Below are 19,245 nucleotides of genomic sequence, written 5' to 3'. Positions count from 1 at the left end.
TGGTCGACAGTGAGGAAGAAGAGTCAGCACTGTAGCCCTGGAGTTGGAGTCGAGTTCCTGGATGATGCAGGTGATGCCCAACACCAGAAGGAAGATTGTAGTCAGGTTTGCGTGTCCGGATTCCACCAACAAGTCTTGGCACAGGCAAAGCTCTTGGCTGGCAGAAAGTGGTGCTGCCGTGGACCAGCAAGGCCCAAGAGGACTCAACCCAGGAGGGAGAGTCAGAGGGAGCATTGCAGACAGCCCACAGAAACACAGGTTGCATGCACAGGAGTCCCACAGGACGGGGACAAAGAAGGTGCAAATGGAGCCCATTAAGCACTACGAAAAGGAGTCCCAAGCCACAGGAGAGCCACTCAGGGAGCTGTGCTTTGCAGAAAAGAGTGCTGGGGGCTACACAAAGAATGAAGACCCATTGGAAGAAGTGCCAACAAGCCTTGGCAGCTGCAAAAGATGCAGTGTGAGTGGATACAGTCCTGTGTGGGAAGGCAAGGGTTTACCTCCACCCAAATTGGACAGCTGGTAGAGAGGACCGTCTGGACCACTTCCGACCACCACCTGTGATGCAGGATCCATGCAGCTCAGCAGGAGAGGCGATCCACGCAGCCAGTCGTCATTGCTGTTGGTGCCGGCAGATGCAGGGGAGTGACTCCTTCACTCCAAGGGAGATTCCTTCTTCTTTCCTGTGCAGACTGGAGACGGGCTGTCCACAGAGGATGCATGACTGAGAAAATGTTGCAGAAGCTGGAAGGAGCAGTGGAAACCATGTTGCAGACGAAAACTTCATCTTTGTTGCAGATTGTCGGGTCCTAGAGAGTCCAGGTGCAGTTTTTTTGGTCAGAAGTTTAAGTAATGGATGCAGAGGAATCCTGCTGGAATCTTGCAAGCTGAATCTGAGGAACCACCCAAAATAGAGACCCTAAATACCCCTGAAAGGGGAATTGGTCACCTAGTTGGGTGACCACCTATCAGGAGGAGACTGACGTCACTTGCCTGACCTGGCCACTCAGATGCTCCCAGAGTTCCCTGCCAACCTTGGATCCAAGATGGCAAAACCCAGCGACCCTCTGGAGGAGCTCTGGTCACCACCCCTGGGATAGTGATGGAGAGGGGAGTGGTCACTCCCCTTTCCATTGTCCAGTTTCATGCTAGAGCAGGGACTGCAGATCCCCAAACTGGTGTAGACTGGTTTATGCACGGAGGGCACCAAATGTGCCGTTGAAAGCATACCAGTGGCCTGGGGATCCTCCCCTCCCAAGCCATGTAACACCTATTTCCAAAAGGGGAGGGTGTAACACCCCTCTCCCAAAGGCAATCCTTTGTTCTGCCTTCCTGTGCTTGAGCTGCTCAAGCAACAGGAGGGCAGAAACCTGTCTGTGAGGTGGCAGCAGCTGGGGCTGCCTGGAAAACCTCAGAAGGCTGTGGAAGCAATGCTGGGGGTCCTCTAAAGGAGCCCCTAGGGTGCATGGAATCATACAACCAATACTTGCAAAAGTATTGGGGTAGGATTCCAACATGTTTGATATCAAACATGCCTAGGTTCGGAGTTACCATGATGTAGCTGGACATAGGTAGTGACAGATGTCCAGTACACACGTAAAATGGTGTCTCCGCACTCACAAAGTCAAGGAAAATGGGTCTGGAGTTTGTGGGGGTACCTCTGCTAGTGCAGGGGTGTCCGCACGCACAGGTACATGCACCCTGCCATCTGGGATAAGAGGGCTTCCGTAGGGGTGACTTACAGTGACCTGATTCAGTGACCTATAGTGAAAATTCATGCACACTGCAATGGCAGGCCTGCAGAACCCTTTGCATGGTCTCCCTATGGGTAGCAGAATAATTGTTGTAGTCCATAGGGATCCCCTAGAACACCAATGCCCTGGGTACCTAGGTACCATATACTAGGGGCTTAAATGGGGCACCAGTATGCCAATTGTGGGATGAATACAGAGTTTTGGGAGAGAGAGCATAATCACTGGGGTCCTGGTTAGCTGGATCCCATTAAACACAGTCAAAGACACTGAGATCAGGCAGAAAAAGGGGGTAACCATTCCAAAAAAGAAGGTACTTTCCTACACTCCTCCATGCCACATAGAATGCAGTACAGTCGAGAGGATGATTCCCTTTCGGTTTCAAACACCAACATATCCAGCAGAAAAGCAAAGGAGGTCATAGCATATAAGAGGAGAGGTCTGGTCAACAAATAAAACACAGGCCAGCTGCAAGAGGCTTCAGAGTGCATCAGCGTTTTCTCCATGAGAGCAGGGAAGCACCGCCCCCGTCCACTGTAAGCCACAGGTTTTTTTCCTGATGTGCGCACTGCAGTGCCCCGGAGGCAAAACACATGCAGGGCGTTTCCTCTGCTGCTGATTGGCAGGATACAGGACAGGAGCAGCGGCTGGTTGGATGCTCCAAAGTGTGCATGTCAGTTTGGTTGTCTGCCTTGTGATGGCCAGCCTGACATGTGCACTTTGAAGCTCTCCAGCTCAACTGTCTTAGACAGCTAGGTAGAGAAAAAGCACAGGACTCCAGGGCCTGATGGAGTGTCTAGCCAGCCTGCTCTATCCAATCCAGGCACTTCTCTCATGCTAGTTAATAGCATGAGAGCAGCGTCTGGATTGGTCAGGGGACCTCCACAGTAGACTGCAGTTTGCAGAACACCAAGGTGGATGTGCTGCAGTTGGTAAGTACCTTTTATTTTAATTAACAATGCAGTTTTATTATGGGGTTTTCGAGGGAGGGGTTGTTTTATTATGGCTTTTTGGAGGAAGGGGATGTTTTATTTCAGGTTTTTGAGTGGGTGTTTTATTAAGGGCTTTAGGAGGGATGGGTGCTTTATTTTGTTTTGTTTTGGAAGTGTTGGGGCACTTTGTCCGCCCCACCACTTTTTAAAGTTACAAGCCGCCCTTGTCAAAGTAACTCTAGTCATGCTGCTGCATTCTAGCAGAGAAAGGAGGCACTGAGGCCCAGGATACCTTTAAAAGAACAACCCCCCTTTACAATTACTTTCTAGGTTCCAGAGTCATAACGGAGGTATTACGTGTGATTCGTGTAATGATTCGTGAGCCATCTTTGTTAAGCTTGACCTTACTAGTCTATATTGCCACGGCAAAGCACAAAAAAGCCAGGGCTTAAAAACAGAGCCCGATAGGGACCCATTTTGATGCCCTGTTTTCAAAACTGCCAATGCTCAGCACCGACAGGAGTTGCCCCATACTTGCCTGGAGCTGGTAAAAGAAGCACTGCCAGCGGGTGGAGAAGGCTGTGGGTACAAAGGGCCCATAAGTGAATGATTTGACTTGGCCACATCGGGAGAGTGTGTGCGTTTGTCCATGTGGTTATCAGTGTGCGTATGAGTTTCTCTGTAAACCTGTTCAATCAATCAATCAGGGACTTGTAAAGCACACTACTCACCCGTGAGTGTCTCAATGCGCTAGGGAGGGGAGGAGGAGAAGGTGGGGGAGAGATGCTGCTACTGCTCGAACAGCCAGGTCTTGAGAAGTTTCCTGAAGGTAAGGAGGTCTTTGGTCTGGTGCAGGTGAATGGGAAGAGTGTTCCACGATTTTGCGGCAAGGTGCGATAATGATCTACCACCAATTGTAGTTCTGCAGACACGTGGGACGGTTGCGAGGGCGAGGTCGGCGGAGCGGAGATGCCGGGTCGGGGTGCAGAAGGAGAGCCGTCTGTTGAGGTATTCTGGTCCGGTGCTGTGCAGTGCTTTGTGAGCGTGGGTGAAGAGTTTGAAGGTGATTCTATTGTTGACTGAGAGCCAGTGCAGGTTTTTCAGGTGGTCTGTGATGTGGCAGTGGCAGGGGATGTCCAGGATGAGGCGTGCGGACGTGTTCTAGATGCATTGCAGCCTTTTCTGGAGTTTGCCCGTGGTTCCTGTGTAGAGAGATTTGCCGTAGTCCAGTTTGCTGCTTACAAGGGCTTGGGTGACTGTTCTTCTGGTTGCAGTGGGTATCCATTTGTAGATCTTTCGGAGCATGCAGAGGGTGTTGAAGCAGGAGTAGGAGATGGCGTTGACTTGCTGGGTCATGGATAGTGAGAGGTCCATGATGAATCCTAGGTTGCGTGCAAGGTCAGTGGTAGTCGGAGCGGTTCCGAGAGTGGCAGGCCACCAGGAGTCATCCCATGTGGAGAGGGCGGAGCCAAAGATGAGGACTTCCGTCTTGTCGGAATTTAGTTTGAGGCAGCTGCTGTTCATCCATTCGGCGATGGCCTTCATTCCTTCATGGAGTTAGGTCTTGGGGGAGTCCTTGGTGAGGGAGAGGATCAGCTGGGTGTCGCAGGCGTATGAGATAATGTTGAGGTTGTGGGATCGGGCGATGTTAGTAAGCGGGGCCATGTAGACGTTGAAGAGGGTCGGGCTGAGGGCTGAACCCTGGGGTACACCGCAGATGATTTCGCTGGCCTCCGAGAGGAATGGGGTAAGGCGGACTCTCTGGGTTCTGCCGGTGAGAAAGGAGGTGACCCAGTCCAGGGCTCTGTCGTGGATTCCAGTATTGCTGAGGCGTGAGCACAGGGTGTGGTGGCAGACAGTGTCAAACGTGGCTGAGAGGTCCAGGAGGATGAGGGCCGCAGTTTTGCCACTGTCTAGTATGGTTCTGATGTCATTGGTGGCGGCTATGAGGGCGGTTTCGGTGCTGTGGTTGCTGTGGAATCTGGATTGGGAAGGGCCCAGGGTGCGGTTCTCCTCTAGGAAGCTGGTTAGTTGTCCGTTGATGGCCTTCTCGATTACTTTTGCCAGGAGCAGGGAGATAGGCCGGAAGCTCTTGATTTACTTGCATATGTGTTTGTATCCTTCTCCATATGTCTGCTTGCCTCTGTATGTGTGTGGGCGTGTTTGTAACTCCAAGGCCCAGATTCTGGTAGTTGACATGCAACGCAGCACAGCAGCCAAAGTTTCTGTGCTGCGTTGCGTGACAAGGAGAGAGCAGGAGAGCACCATATTCTCATAGAAATGGCACGCTACTCCCCTCTCCCTAGCGCCGGCGCTGATTTCAGCTGACGTGAGCCACACACACACACACACCTTAGTGCCATAGTGCTAGGGTGTGTGTGTGAGACTAGCATAGGTTTTGAACAGGAAGGGTATCCTTCCTGTACACAATTCTATGCCTAGACAAGTGCAAATAATTTTCCCACTTTCTATGTGTGCTGTACCGTGCAGCACACATGCAAATTTGGAAAATCTGAGAGAAATTAAAACATTTCTCCGTTTTGTGCATGCTTTTCACAGGCTTTAATATTTTGGCACTACACCCTTTCTTATGATGTTTCAGAATTGGGTTTAGTGTCAAAATGCATGGGTGGTAGCACAGGTACACCCATGTACCACCCAAGTAACGCCCCTTTGACGCAAAGTAACGCAAAGCAGCGTTTCATCTGCTTTGCGTTACTTTGCCACACAAACCAGTGCAAATACCTATTTGCGTTGCTTTGTGAATGCAAAAAAAGTTTCGCGTTAAAAGGTAAAGCTAAACGGATGCTAAACCTTTGAGAATCTGGGCCCAAGTATAATAGTGCCTTTGTGAGTGGTTGTTCCTTTATGCTTCTTTTTCTCGATGCCTTCGTGTTCATAACACGTCGTTTAAGTTGGTGAGCAACTCTGTGTATGCATACCTTCGAAAGCATGTCTTCATGCTTCTCAATCCACTTTTGTGCGCACACGTGTGTGTGTGTGTCAATATGACATTATTGGAACATTGTGGAAACACGTTATGCTTCTAGTTGGAAATGGTAGTGTTCACAGATGGTGTATCGGAAATGGGCAATATGTACAACACAGGGCAGAGTGAAATCTATCACTGTATGTTTATTGAGGGAAAGTGGAAACCGGGTAGGGTGCACTTTTCTGGTGCCAGTGGAACTTCTGAAAAATGGCAAAGTGAAGTCTTAGTGGTATCACTGATAATTGTGAACATGTGCAAAACTAGGAAATTGTGGAAACTAACAATGTTTTTAGGTGAGGCTTTGTTGAATCTGGTAAAGTGTGATCACTAGGCATTGTAGAAAATAAACAATATTCTAAAGAAAATAAAGAAATGGCTTACACCGAGCTTTCACCAAAATGTTCACGATCACTGGGTTTCTGAACAATAGAATTGTGGAGTTTAAATAGAAGTGGTTATGGTTGATTAGTTTGGAAATTCGTCTAGAATGAATACATACACACATACATGTGCATATCGCTATGCAAGATCAAATTTCCCAGAACGTTACAAATAGCATGCATAGTAGGCCTGGCTAGGGTGACCAGATCTTGAGAACAAAAAAACGGGAAATTTTGCAAAAAATCGAAGAAGGACTACAATTTTACGTCAAGGGAGCACCCCTGAATGACAGCTCTCATCAACTTAAGAACACAGAAGAGGCACTAGGAAAATAAATAATAAGTAATTTTGGAAACCAGCATCATACCTGTTAATTACATTGCTTACTTATAACATCTGCTAACTACCACATCTTTAGAACATCAAAAAAGTGCCTTTCACTGTTTTCACTCGCCCCCCTCTAAAAACCGGGACATAAGCCAAATTTACCAAAATCTGCCGGGACAGGAAGTGAAAACCCGGGACTGTCCCGGAAAATCCGGTACGCATGGCCTGGCCGTGAAGACAGCTTTAGCTTAAATTCGGAACGTTTCATCTCATGCTCTTTTAAACTGCCATTCACAGTTTGCTTCCACCCACCACAAACTACAGCAAGGGGCAACTAGGTTAGCCCACTTTACCCACTGACTGCCTTCACTTTCAGTGACTACACAGTGCCTGTGACCATTGCTCACATCCGTCGAAAAACAGTTATTTTCACTTCAATTAATTAATTCATTCATTATCTTTAAATAACTGCTATTTATGTTGCCTGCACTCTGAGTGATTTATTTTCCGTCGCATTTTTAAAGTAGCCGTTATAAAGTATGTATGTGGCACTGTAACATTGAAGCGGCATGCAATGTGAGTTGTTGCCTTTTTATGTCTATTACAAATAATAATAAATTGTATGGAACAACTGAAAGGCGTTATTTAAATAACATCACTAGTAAAATGGCCACGTCAGTAGTTTTTTTAAAAACTTAGATGTTTTATTGCAAGAATATGACAACCACATTTAGGTGGCAGCATATTTTATTCTTCTTATTTTTGCAATAAGAATAAGATAAAATAACCATTGTGCCAGCTTGCTAAGAGCAGACATTTGAATTTGCCATTGCTTGTTAGATATGCTAGCCACTCCTAGGAGCTTGACTGAAACCAGTTTGCTTGAGAAAAATTGTTGATTACTGGAATGAACTAAACTCAAAGATATACATTATCACAACTCTCATTTTTAAAAGGAAGGGAACAAGACCTCTTGTCAGAAAACAGTGCTGATGTTCGTCATTACACAATTTCTCCAGGATTCTCGCATACCACCTTCTTTTCTAGCCAAAACCGCATCTTTCAACGGCTTGTAGGTCTCACTAATTGCTTGTCTTTCAACCAGAGCCGCAGACAATGACTGGAGCATGATAAATGAAGCAGAAAGACAGGTCAGACTGCTGAAAACATCCATTCCCACAGGTGGTGGGCGAATGAGAAAATCCCATCAGACACACAGGTCCTGTGGTTGGAAGCTTCTCCACTCAGCATCACTGGGTATGAGACGCGGGCTGTGCAAACTGAGCACTGCCTCCGGGGTTGGTTAAGTAGGAGGCTGGGTTAACAGATCAGAACATGTGTACACTTTCTTGGTCCTCTTATAAAACAAGAAGTAATTGAGATAATTTGTCTGAAAGACAATACACCGTAGCCGTGATCTATGACAAGCATGTAGGGCGTTTGTTGCAACACAATACAAAGACAGGTAAATAGTGGCTTTGATATATTGGCAAGTGAACATAGAGACAGGAATGACTAATGGCTCATTGTGGCTGCCACCGCCGTTCCTTCTCTTTGAGATAACTGTGGCACGGTGGCACGCTGGTCCTGGTTGGTCCCTGTGTGTATGTTTGTGAGCCTGCAGAGAAGCCGACCAGCTTATTCCTGCAGGACTTGGTGATCACCGCCACTTCATGCAGCTTTTTAAGTAATAACGACAAGTAAAACATGGCGACTGTCCAAGCTGACATTATTGCCCTGCACTGGGTTCATGTGCCCTCGTTAATGACTTGCCACAAGTAAGCAGCTATCTTTCACATCCCTCAGTATTTCATAATCAGACTTTGACCCAGAGGAGGAGAGAGAACAGGAAAGAGGAGAACGATAGGAAACAGTGATGAGGAGAAAGCTGGAGTAAGTAACCGTGAGTAAGAACCTTCAAGAGTGAGATAAGGAGGCAGGAAGTGAAGGGTGATAGAAGAAATAGTCATGAGACGTAAGGAAAACTAGGCTGTCTTGGCATTCAGCAACCAAGGTCTTGACCAGCTGAGCAGGGGCACCCCCATAAAGAACAACGTACAGCCCCTGCAATTGTTTTCTTTCTTTTTTTCACAAAGTGAGTACTGCACTGATTAGGTGTTATTATACAAGCAGATTAGATCGCCCATGAAGGGTATAGAATCCTCCTTGAATGTAGAGACCTCTGTTTCTAGGGGACTAATCCAGAGATCCCCATTGTTTGTGACCTGCTTTCAGATACAACACTTCCACTTTCGGTCATCCTCAAGGACAGGAGATGAAATACCATCTGAAAGAGATGTTGCTATGTAGAGTTAATATGAAGGTTCATTGAAGAATTAACAATGAGACAGAGCAATGGAGATACTGGGATGGATCACAAAACATTTTTGACAGGTGCTATCTCACGTCCCTAGCAGTGCTTAACTTGAGCCGGTGCTCTGTACCAACCCTTAATTCTGAATAACCGCCCTAATGGCAGTTCACTGCATGGTGGCACTGCTTGTCTAACTTGAGAGGAACACAACAACCGTGTAATAATTCAATATATATTAAAAATGACAATTCAGACTGATCCACACCTTTCTTATGACTATCAGTGGCCTGGAATAGTCTGGATTGTTACAGTTGTAGCAGTGTGATGTTAGTAGTTTTACTGGTACTATTATTGGCAGTGCTGGCGAGTATGTTTTAATTGTGTTGTTTTGTTGTTTTGTGTATATTACTGTGTTACTGCTCCAGTTTTTTAACAACTTAAGACACTAGTCATCAAAAAAAAAGTTGGTTTATGTGATGCGGTCCACTTATTGTAGAAGGTCGAGTAGATTATATTTACCGATAGCACGTGACCTGGCAGCGACTGGAAAGCGGGGGGCATGTTTATTCAGTGAATAAGGATAATATTTCTAAATCGGTATATATCAGCATCGTTTTATCATCTTTGTTTTTTTCCTTATAGTAAATGGCTATATATAATGATTGCTAAGGATCTGAGGGTGACTGCCTCACCAACTGGAACCCTAAAATGAATGTCTGTTTCCCAAGTAACCATCTCACATCATGGTACTGAAGTTATTGGCCAACGTCAATACAAACACTTAACTGGTTAACATCAGTTGGCAGAACAAATAGAACGAACGCGCCACCGAAGCTCTTTTTTGCCGTGAATACTTGATGGATAAGCTTGTCAAACGAATAGATTTACTGTAAATAAAGTCTTTTTTGAAAAAAGCTCCCCATAATAGGTGTAGTCTCTGTCATTGAAAGTCATAATCTGAACAGTGAGCGCGGGTAAGCAACGAGATTTAAGTGATGACAGATCATTTGTGGGTAGTGGCCTGAAACGAAAAACAAGCAAAGCTCCCTGGATCTAGTCTTGTGTTCCCGCCACAATAGCGACACCTGCTGTCCCATAAGAGCGTGTCTCTGCTCCTTGCCTTCCTGCTGTGGCTTATAATATATGCACATATAACGATCACCTCACACAAGTGAAAGCTGGAGCAAAGGAGCAGTAAGACACAATTAATTGGAAGGCAGGCGATGGACAGTGGACTTTCGTGGAGATACCGCCATCTCCATACCAAGTACATTTTCAAACCTTTGGATAATCTGTACACTTTACAGAACATTTTACACTGTTAATAGGTCATTATAAGATGTCCTGGTGACTTCCGTCTGACGGCTTGGAGGTCAATGATCAATTTTTGAAAAGTAAGTTTATGCATTCTGTGACCACGTTTAGCTTTCTTAGGACTTCATTTCGAGATTCTCGCAAATCCTTTTATAGATGGAAATGGGAGTCTTTTTTTTCTCTTGATTTGAGATTTCCAGATACGAATAATACTGCACCTTCATGATCCTCGGCGAACAAATTGTGACTGAGAAAAAATGACATAGAAAAGTGTAGTATATCACACCTGAAAATGACTGAACCCCACTACTGGAATTTCCATGTGACGTATTACCACGTCAACAATCTCACGGCTCGCATAATGAAGACATAACTTAGTAAAGAAAAAAATAAAATCAGACGCATTACTAAATAAAGACAGGAAGTAGTCACTCCGATAGTTTTAAACATCACAAAATAGCCTTTATGAAAAACACATTTTCCATTTTGTTTGATGACATCGTGATGGTAACCGTCAACAATTAAATGTAGCACTCAAGGGGCGTCCTCCAGGATTTTAAGATAAAGAATAATCGTATTTTTATAGCACATTTTGTCTTGCTTTTAGGAAAATAAGGATTTTAGAGGAGATGCAGGACTAAATTAATTTTGGAAATATATTTGCCAAATATAACGTGCTGTTACAAATTTTTATATATAGCTATACCGCACTTATGTGATGTAAATACACATCGCAGAACTTGCAAACTATGAAATGCAAACCAAAAGTTTTTCCCATTTAGAGTGAAATGTTGCTAACAATTACCAATATGCTTTCTAGAATATTCCTTTTAAATAATGACGCCTGATCGAGTTTTGATTTTGAAATCCATTGTTACGTCATTCACCGAATGGCCCCTGTAAACAATTACTCACTGACTCAATGTGTCTTGATGTCGGAATACCCGTGAAAAAAGAAAGTGCTCGCGTTTTAGTAACATTTTCACAAGTGACGTTATTGTGAGAGGAGTTCTCACATAATTTCATGACTTGCATAGATGTCCATGATCAATTCTATAAAATTTTGCGAATGCCCCACAAATTGAAAATATACATATATAATTGAACTAAACCTATCACGACCGGATATTTGGGTTATTAATCTATTTTTTTAAATCTGCCCTAGTTCCACAGAGTCTTTTGCCTGCGTACATCAGATGTACATATGGAAGTAGCATCTGATTCACTCAACTCTTGTTGCGTTGGTATTGTTGTTTATTCGTGCAGAATATTCCTCTGGATTTTTGAATATTTCCGTGAGACCTACAATAGGAGTTTTTCATGTTTTTGAGCGGGGAGGGGGTTATTAAAATGCAGTTAAATGACGTGGATCATGTAGGTTCACAAGCATTTGTAGTTCCCTTGGACTAAGTTTAACAGTACTTGTCAATTTATTCAATTTCTTTCACATCTTCAATACAAGTGGATGAAGTTCTAGCACAAAGGCCAAGACTACTGGCTGATAAATTAGTACATCTACACTTTAAAAATGTATGTCTACACTTTGCATAAATTAATTTATTTTGTAATTCACAAAATCCAAAGGAGAACATTTAAAGTCTGGAAACATTGTACATTTCAGTACAACCCTATAGTAAGTATCCTGTGTGTCCCTATTCGCTCTATGTCTGAGCTGGTGTCTGGAATGCTAAGACTGAATGATGTGATATAATATTTCTGTTAGACCTCTCAGCCTTAGGGTGGTCTCCCCCAAACCTTTTGACTTACTACTCCATTGTTTGCTGATCTTGCTTTTGTTGGCTGTAAGACTAAGCACACTTTACCACTGCTAACCAGTGCTAAAGTGCATGTCCTTCCTCCTTTAAATAGGGTGAAATTGGCTTAACCTCAATTAGCACATTTAATTTACTTAAAAGTCCCTAGTAAAGTAGTAATACCATTACCCAGGGTCTGTACATTAAATTATACTAGTTACCCTGCAGCATTGATAGTGCCACCCACTTAAGCAGCTATTTAAACATGTCTCATGCCTGCCATAGCATCCTGTGTGTGCAGTTTTTAACTGCCATTTTGACCTGGCAAAATAGACCTTTCGCCAGGCCTAAACCTTCCTTTTTAAACACACATGTCTCCCTATGGTAGGCCCTAAACACCCCATAGGACAGGGCGCAGTGTATTTAAAAAGCAGAGTATGTACTTTCAACTTTCACATGTCCTAGTAGTGAAAAACTCTTACATTCGTTTTGGTCTCAAATAATTTATTACATTTTACTCTATCCTTGTACATTTGTTTATAGATTTTTCTTGCATTGTGTATCCACTTTATTACTGTTTGAAGTGATGCATACATACTTTGTAAACTCCCTCTAGGGTAAGCCTGACTGCATGTGCCAAGTTACTAGAAGTTTAAGCATAGGTTAATATGGGGTTTGCTTGTGATTTCACCCAGACAGGGTTTGTGGTTGCTGCTTGAGTAGGGTTTCACCCCCGTAACCAGTAACCCAGTTTCATACTCTTCCTACAATTTTCTAATTCCTGTGTGGTCTGGAGTGGAAGCTAGGAGAGGGACAGTTGGAGGGAAGAAGGATTCTTGACAGGACCCACCTGCTGTTGCTGTAACCTAAGGGCCCAATATGAAATAAAGAACTTACCTCCTACCTGAGTTGCTCCATACTTTTGTATGAAGACCCTACCCTCCAACTTCAACATTTTGGCGATGACTTATTAAGGACTTGTGTGAAAATACAGTAAGACTCTGGTGACAGATGGGAGACATTTCTGGCAGAGGAGGAGTAGGCCTGTCATGAGAAGGAAGGTGACTCTATGACAACGGAGGGCTGGTTTACCGCTGCTCACATTCAAATCCACCAGTAGGTAGAGTTAGCTCAACGTAATGGACAGGAGGGGCCCAGTGAGAAAGGAGAGCAAGCAGGGGCGGCTCATCCGTTAGGGTGGAGGAGCGTCGCCCCCGCGCCAGCAGCAACAGGAGCTGCAAACCTTTAGAAACAAAAGGACAATAAACGCTGTTTATTGTCCTTTTGTTTCTAAATGGGCGGGGCCATGCGGGTGACAAGCATGGAGGGGAGTGCACAGAGCACTCTCCTCAGTGCGCATGTATGTTTGGCCGGCCATCGTAGGCGGCAAAAATGCAAACCAGGGCTCTCTCCAACCCGGCACTGTGTTGCCGAGTTGGAGAGAGCCTGCAAAGGTTCACAGTCTGCGCTGGAGCACCCAGCCGGGGCGCTCCAGCCAATCATATGATGCTGTGAGCAGCATCATGATTGGGCAGGGCAGGCTGGGAGTCTGTGCCTGGAGTGCGATGGCGGCAACGCAGGAGCAGCGCAGCAAAGAGATAAGTAGATTTAAAAAAAAAAAATATATATATATATATATATATATATATATATATATATATATATATATATATATATATATATTTAGTTTGCATCCCACTGCCCCTGCCCCGCCACCATGCCGACTGAGAGCAAGGGATGTCAAGGACAGCTGAGGGGAGTTATAAACTGAGGTGTGTATCATGCTTAGCTTAAGGGCAATCCTAGGGGGGCAGTGTTATAAAAACAGCGCTGTGGAGACAATGAGGTAACAATTACAAATCCCCTTTACAGTAAACAAAACTCTAAAATGACCCAGGGAACTTCAGGGAATGATGCATTCAAAGGTGAAAGTCATATAAAGGTAAACTCGGATGAGTGTCCAGTATGATTTGCCAATTAAGGTGATATCACATGCTAACCTGTGCCCTGGAAGGTTTTGTATGCCTGGTTTGTGTAAGCGTACAGTGAAAGTTGCACATCACTATTTGAATTCAGGTGTCACATGTGCTGTGCTCATTTGTCACTCACAAGTCTGGCCTCTGCTCTGTCAAGAGGCACAAGCACTGCCTACATCTCTCGAGAGGTGTGTGCTGGGTGACAAGCAAGAACCCAGTGAGTGCATGAGGCCTGATTGTGTTTGAGGAGGACAGCATACGTTCTGTAAGAGCACAAGTTAAGGTAAAAGAGAGTCAGTTGAAGGAGGGTGGTGCACCTCCTGCAGCAGCTTTAAACTGAGGGCCTAACATGAAATAAAGGACTTACCTCAAACACGAGCTGTCCAGACTTTTGTATGAAGACCCTGCCTTCTTACTTCAACAACTCCCTTAAGCCTTACTTCTGCACATTCACTACAGTGAAGATACGCCACACAGATTAGGTGTTACTGCATTATTTTCCCCATTTTTTCCACATGGAAAAGTTTGACCAAGGAGAGCAATTCTGCTACATTTGTTTCAGAGCTTTAGAGAAAATTTAGCTTGTGTGCTTTGCCCATTTCCAGAGGTAAGGAAGAGCCTTCGCAAAATATGTGAATGTGAACTTCACATAAAGAAATATGCTGACCACTATGGAGCAGCGTGAAAGCTTTCCAGATTGTGTCCCTTCTGCCATAATGGAGTGTCTCAGTGTGGGGTGAGAGCTGTGCCGGAGATGTAAATGAGAGCTCCACTGGTTTCTGAGGCAGGCATTTTACACTGCGGACAGGCCAGTGCCTGAGCTCAGGAGTGCTCAAAGCAGAGTGTGAGCTCAGCCTGCACTATAATCAGGCCCAAACAATCTACTTACGCAATCCATTATCTGCTGCATAATTTGCACATTTCAACAAAAGATTAAGGTTTCATTATAAAACGGACCAAAAGTTACTACAATTGCTGCATTCTGGGTATGATGCCATCCTGGACAATTTAGGACAGCAAACGGGTCACTTTCAACATATGATTGTTGTAATTAGGCATTTAAAGAGGTGACAATGTTGTGTCTGTAGCAGGTAATGATATTCTGCGAAAATGCATTGCAACCACAAAAAAGTAGCATGCTAAAAACTGTAAAACGAGTGTTGTCATGTACACTATATCAGAAAAAGGTTTTGCTCAGAAGTTTTAAATAAAATACCAGCATCCTAAATGGGATCAATGCAGGTAGTTCAGTGTTTAATTTTTCAAAATTTCAGTGTGAATACATTTGGTGCCTCAGAAAAAGCGGATTTTGGTTCTTAGCATAGAAAATCTTTAGGGGAGTGATATATTTATCAAAAGAGCATCAAATATGCTGCCCCCCCCCTCAAAGCAACCATGTTGCATCTAGAGCAAGATCACAAAACATTTTTCTGGAACTATTATATGCCCTTAGTTGTAAGCAAGGCAGTGCTTGGTGCAAACACCATAAACGATCACATCATAAAAGCAGATTTCTGGAGGTGGTATTACGAGACAAAAGTATTTGCATATGATTGTTGTGTTGGATTTTGTGTAATGGTGATATGTCGTTTTTGTGTTGTTTGGGCTGAGGGAACTCCAGCAAAGTATTGATTGGCCTACCCTGGCTTTAGATTGGGTGGGGGTTGTGTTGCAAATGGCCCTTTTTGCAGGGTCATCCCTGAAATTTTTGCCTTCTTTCTCCTATTTATTCTGATCTGTTTTTGCTGGTTTATTGTCTCTGCGCACTTTACCACTGCTAATCAGCAGTCACAGCTCATGGGTGTAACAGGGGAGGGGTAACGTGCAGGAGGGGGGAGCACAGGGGGGGATTCCTAAAATATATTAAAAAAAATAACACTTACCTCCTCCGTCTCGCTGCGGCGCTCCTCTCCCTCGTCATCACTGCAGGCACAGGCTCCCAGCCTGCCCTGCGCCAATCCTGACGCTCAGAGCAGTGTCAGGATTGGCTGGGATCGCCCAGCCAGCGCTCTCCCAGGCAGACTGGGAGCCTGTGCAGGCTCTCTCCAGTTCAGCAACACTGTTGCTGGGCTAAAGACAGCCTATTGTGCATATGTGTTTGGCCAGCCCAAGACAGCCGGTCAAACACACATGCGCTCTGAGGGGAGTGCTGTGTGCACTCCCCTCACTGCTTGTGACCCCCAATGCCCCACCCCTTTCGCAAGGAAAGGATAATAAACCTGGTTTATTATCCTTTTCTTGGGAAAAGAATTGCAGTGGTTGCTGCTGGTGGGGGAAGGAGGCGATGCTCCTCCGCCCTAGCGGAGGAGCCGGCACTGCTAATCAGTGCTAAAGTGCAAGTGCTCCCTATATAAATTGTATTGTTGATTGGTTTATCCATGATTGGCATATTTGATTTACTGGTAAGTCCCCAGTAAAGTGCACTAGAGGTGCCCAGGGCCTGTAAATCAAATGCTAGTAGTGGGCCTGCAGCACTGATTGTGCCACCCACAGAGTAGCCCTGTGAACATGGCTCAGACTTGCCACTGCAGTGTCTGTGTGTGCAGTTTTAAACTGGCAATTCGACCGGGCAAGTGTACCCACTTGCCAGACCCAAACCTTCCCTTTTACTGCATGTAAGGCACCCCTAAGGTAGGCCCTAGGTAGCCCAATGGGCAAGGTGCAGTGTATTTAGAAGGTAGGGCATGTACTGTTGTGTTTTACATATCCTAACAGTGAAATACTGCCAAATTCGTTTTTCACTGTTGCAAGGCCTATCTCTCTCATAGGTTAGCATGGGGTCTGCTTTTAAATAACCTTAAAGTGCAGTTTCCTTTTGACAGCAGATAGAGATATGGGGTTTGTGGTCCCTAACTCACAATTTAAAAATACCCCTTTCAGTGAAGTTGGTTTTTAGATTGTTAGTTTGAAAGTGCCACTTTTAGAAAATAGGCATTTTGAGCCAGATGTATCAAAGGGTTTTACCCATTCTGTGTGTGTGGGAAAAAGCTTTAGTACATATGGCCCTTTCTTGCTTAAACCATTCCGTGACTCTGCCTGTTTGAAGATTTCTTGTCTGGGTCAGTTTAACAGTTGGGCTGTTTGCACCTCTCCTCTAGACAGTGACACAAAGGGAGCTGGGGTGTAGCCTGAATATCCAGATGAGCCATCTGAGCTGGAGTGGAGGGAGGAGTGGTCACTTACACCTGAAAGGGCTGTGCCTGCCCTCACATAATGCAGTCTCTGACCTCCTGGAGTGTGTCTGGGGCCAGGCCTGGGCAAGGCAGGATCTTGTGAACAACAGAGACTTTCCTTTGAAGTATCCCTACTTCAAAGGCAGAAAGGGGTACTGCTAGTGGATCATTATTGTATTGTGTTATTGTTTTGTGCTCTGCTTGTTGTAGTACATTCTGTTTTTAAGGTTTTGTTGTGTTGTGCACTTCTTATATTTTTGTGATGTATTTTACTTTGAGTTATGGTATAGTGTTGTGTTCCATTGTGCTCTGTAATTTCTTTAATGGTGTCAACAAATCCTGCTAAATTTAGTTCCAAAAGCACCACCTTTCTTTAAAGTTCCAATGGCAAACAACCAATGACACATTATAAGGTAGCAACATATTTAAAATAGCACTATTCCAGCTCTTCAACTATTTAAGACACCTGTCATCCCAAAACTGTGGAAGAGACCGTTCTTAAATTTGCACTTTCCATGCACACTTTGCGCAATATGGCAGCTCGCGTCTTGAATCCTATGTATCTTCTAATGATGCTTGTACATAACAAAATGAAATGTGCCATAGTGTTTTGCAGATTTGCAGTTTAATGAAAAGAGGTGCAGCACAATGGTCATATAATCTGCCTTTCCTTAGGAAATAATTTGTCATAAATTATGACAACATAGTCATAACATAATTTATGACAGCAACATAATTTATCCCTCTGTTGTCACATGATTTCAGAAGAGCCAACTCTAAGGGAAAGGTCCCTTGAGTTTCTGTACAGATTGAGATGGCCGTGAACCATGCTGTCAGAGGTCGGGGTAGTCCACTGGCACCACAGAGGAGTAGGAATGGTGGATGTGCTTCTCAGGGGAAGGCAAGTTAGCTGGGCAGTGCTGTGAAGCATCTCCGGGATGCAGCAGGCATGTGTACACACACACTGTGAATTTCTAGCTCATAGAATGGTGCTTGCAGTAGCTCCTTGAATAATCAGCACAAGGTCTGGTAGCTCTGATCACTTGTAGCACCGCCCAGGGCACTGCAGATAGCAGTGGAGCTGAACCTGCACTTTCCTAGTTATTGAAGCTTTAAGACATACAGCGCTAACAGCATTTGTCTCTCTGGGCTCTTCCTCTTCAAACCTCCTTTGCTTCCCCAATGCCATTCCCAGAACAGCACGCTTTCACCCCTCTTTCTGTTTTATCCCTCCTTTCAGTTGCTCATAATGTATGGCCCTAACACAAAATAAAAAGAATAGATAAACACACGTCATATCACATACGCTGCAAACAGAGATAATAAAAAGTGCAGGGGCTGAAAGATTTTTTTAGTTCACCATAGATGCTGAATATCAGAGTTGCCTAGTTTTCAAGGTTATCTCATTTGGATTCCCCTTCATGCATCTTTCTCCCACCACCATATACTTCCCACCTCTTTATCACACTCTTGGAGGTTCCTTTTTCATTCCTGCTTTCTCCATTTGCCACCTTTTAAACCTTTCTCTTCCTTTTCCTTTCACCGTTTTCTATCTTGCCCTCTTGCTCTGGAACCAACTGTGATGATGAAAAATAATCTCCAGAACCCAAAAATGAGTGCTGGTGCCCTCCACCAGCAACCACCGGCACAAACTAAGCACAAAAAAAATGACCATGGAGCCCGAACTGCAGATCCTGCCCATGCTGATCTACCTCCTCATCTACCAGGAGTACGAACGGCGGCAGCGACGACCACGGTGAGTACTGCACCTAGTACACAGGGGAGGGGAGAGGAAAAAGAGAGTGACACACACGCGCAACACGCAACACCCCCACACCCACCCTCACCCACAACACCATACACACAAACACATGCATCAACATTACATGTACATCCCGTAACCCACTAGAAGAACGCAAGAACAAAAGGAATTGAGTCAAATCAGTGATATTTTCGAAATAGACAGATATACATAATAAATTGAAAAACAGTATTTATAATATATACATAAGGCGGTACATTGTCCATTCAAAATGTCCGTGGGCCACTGGGCCAAAACTCATGGGCCAAGTCCACACTTGACTCCTGCCTCAAAACGGAGAGAACACTGCAGGGGCATCAGGTGGAAAACACACAGGCACCTCAGGGTGACAGGAAAGGGGGACACCTCAGCTCCATACCCACAGCGATGTCCTGGGGAGTACAAGGCCACAGTCTCTCAAGTGGGTGGTTTGCCCACTGCCTGGTCCTGGGGAGTGCAAACCCACAGTCTCTCAAGTCTCTCAAGTCTCTCAAGTGGGTGGTTTGCCCACTGCTTGGTCCTAGGGAGTG

The sequence above is a fragment of the Pleurodeles waltl genome, chromosome 1_2, assembly GCF_031143425.1.
Source record: "Pleurodeles waltl isolate 20211129_DDA chromosome 1_2, aPleWal1.hap1.20221129, whole genome shotgun sequence".
NCBI lineage: Eukaryota > Metazoa > Chordata > Amphibia > Caudata > Salamandridae > Pleurodeles > Pleurodeles waltl.
This window is presented reverse-complemented; position numbering follows the sequence as displayed.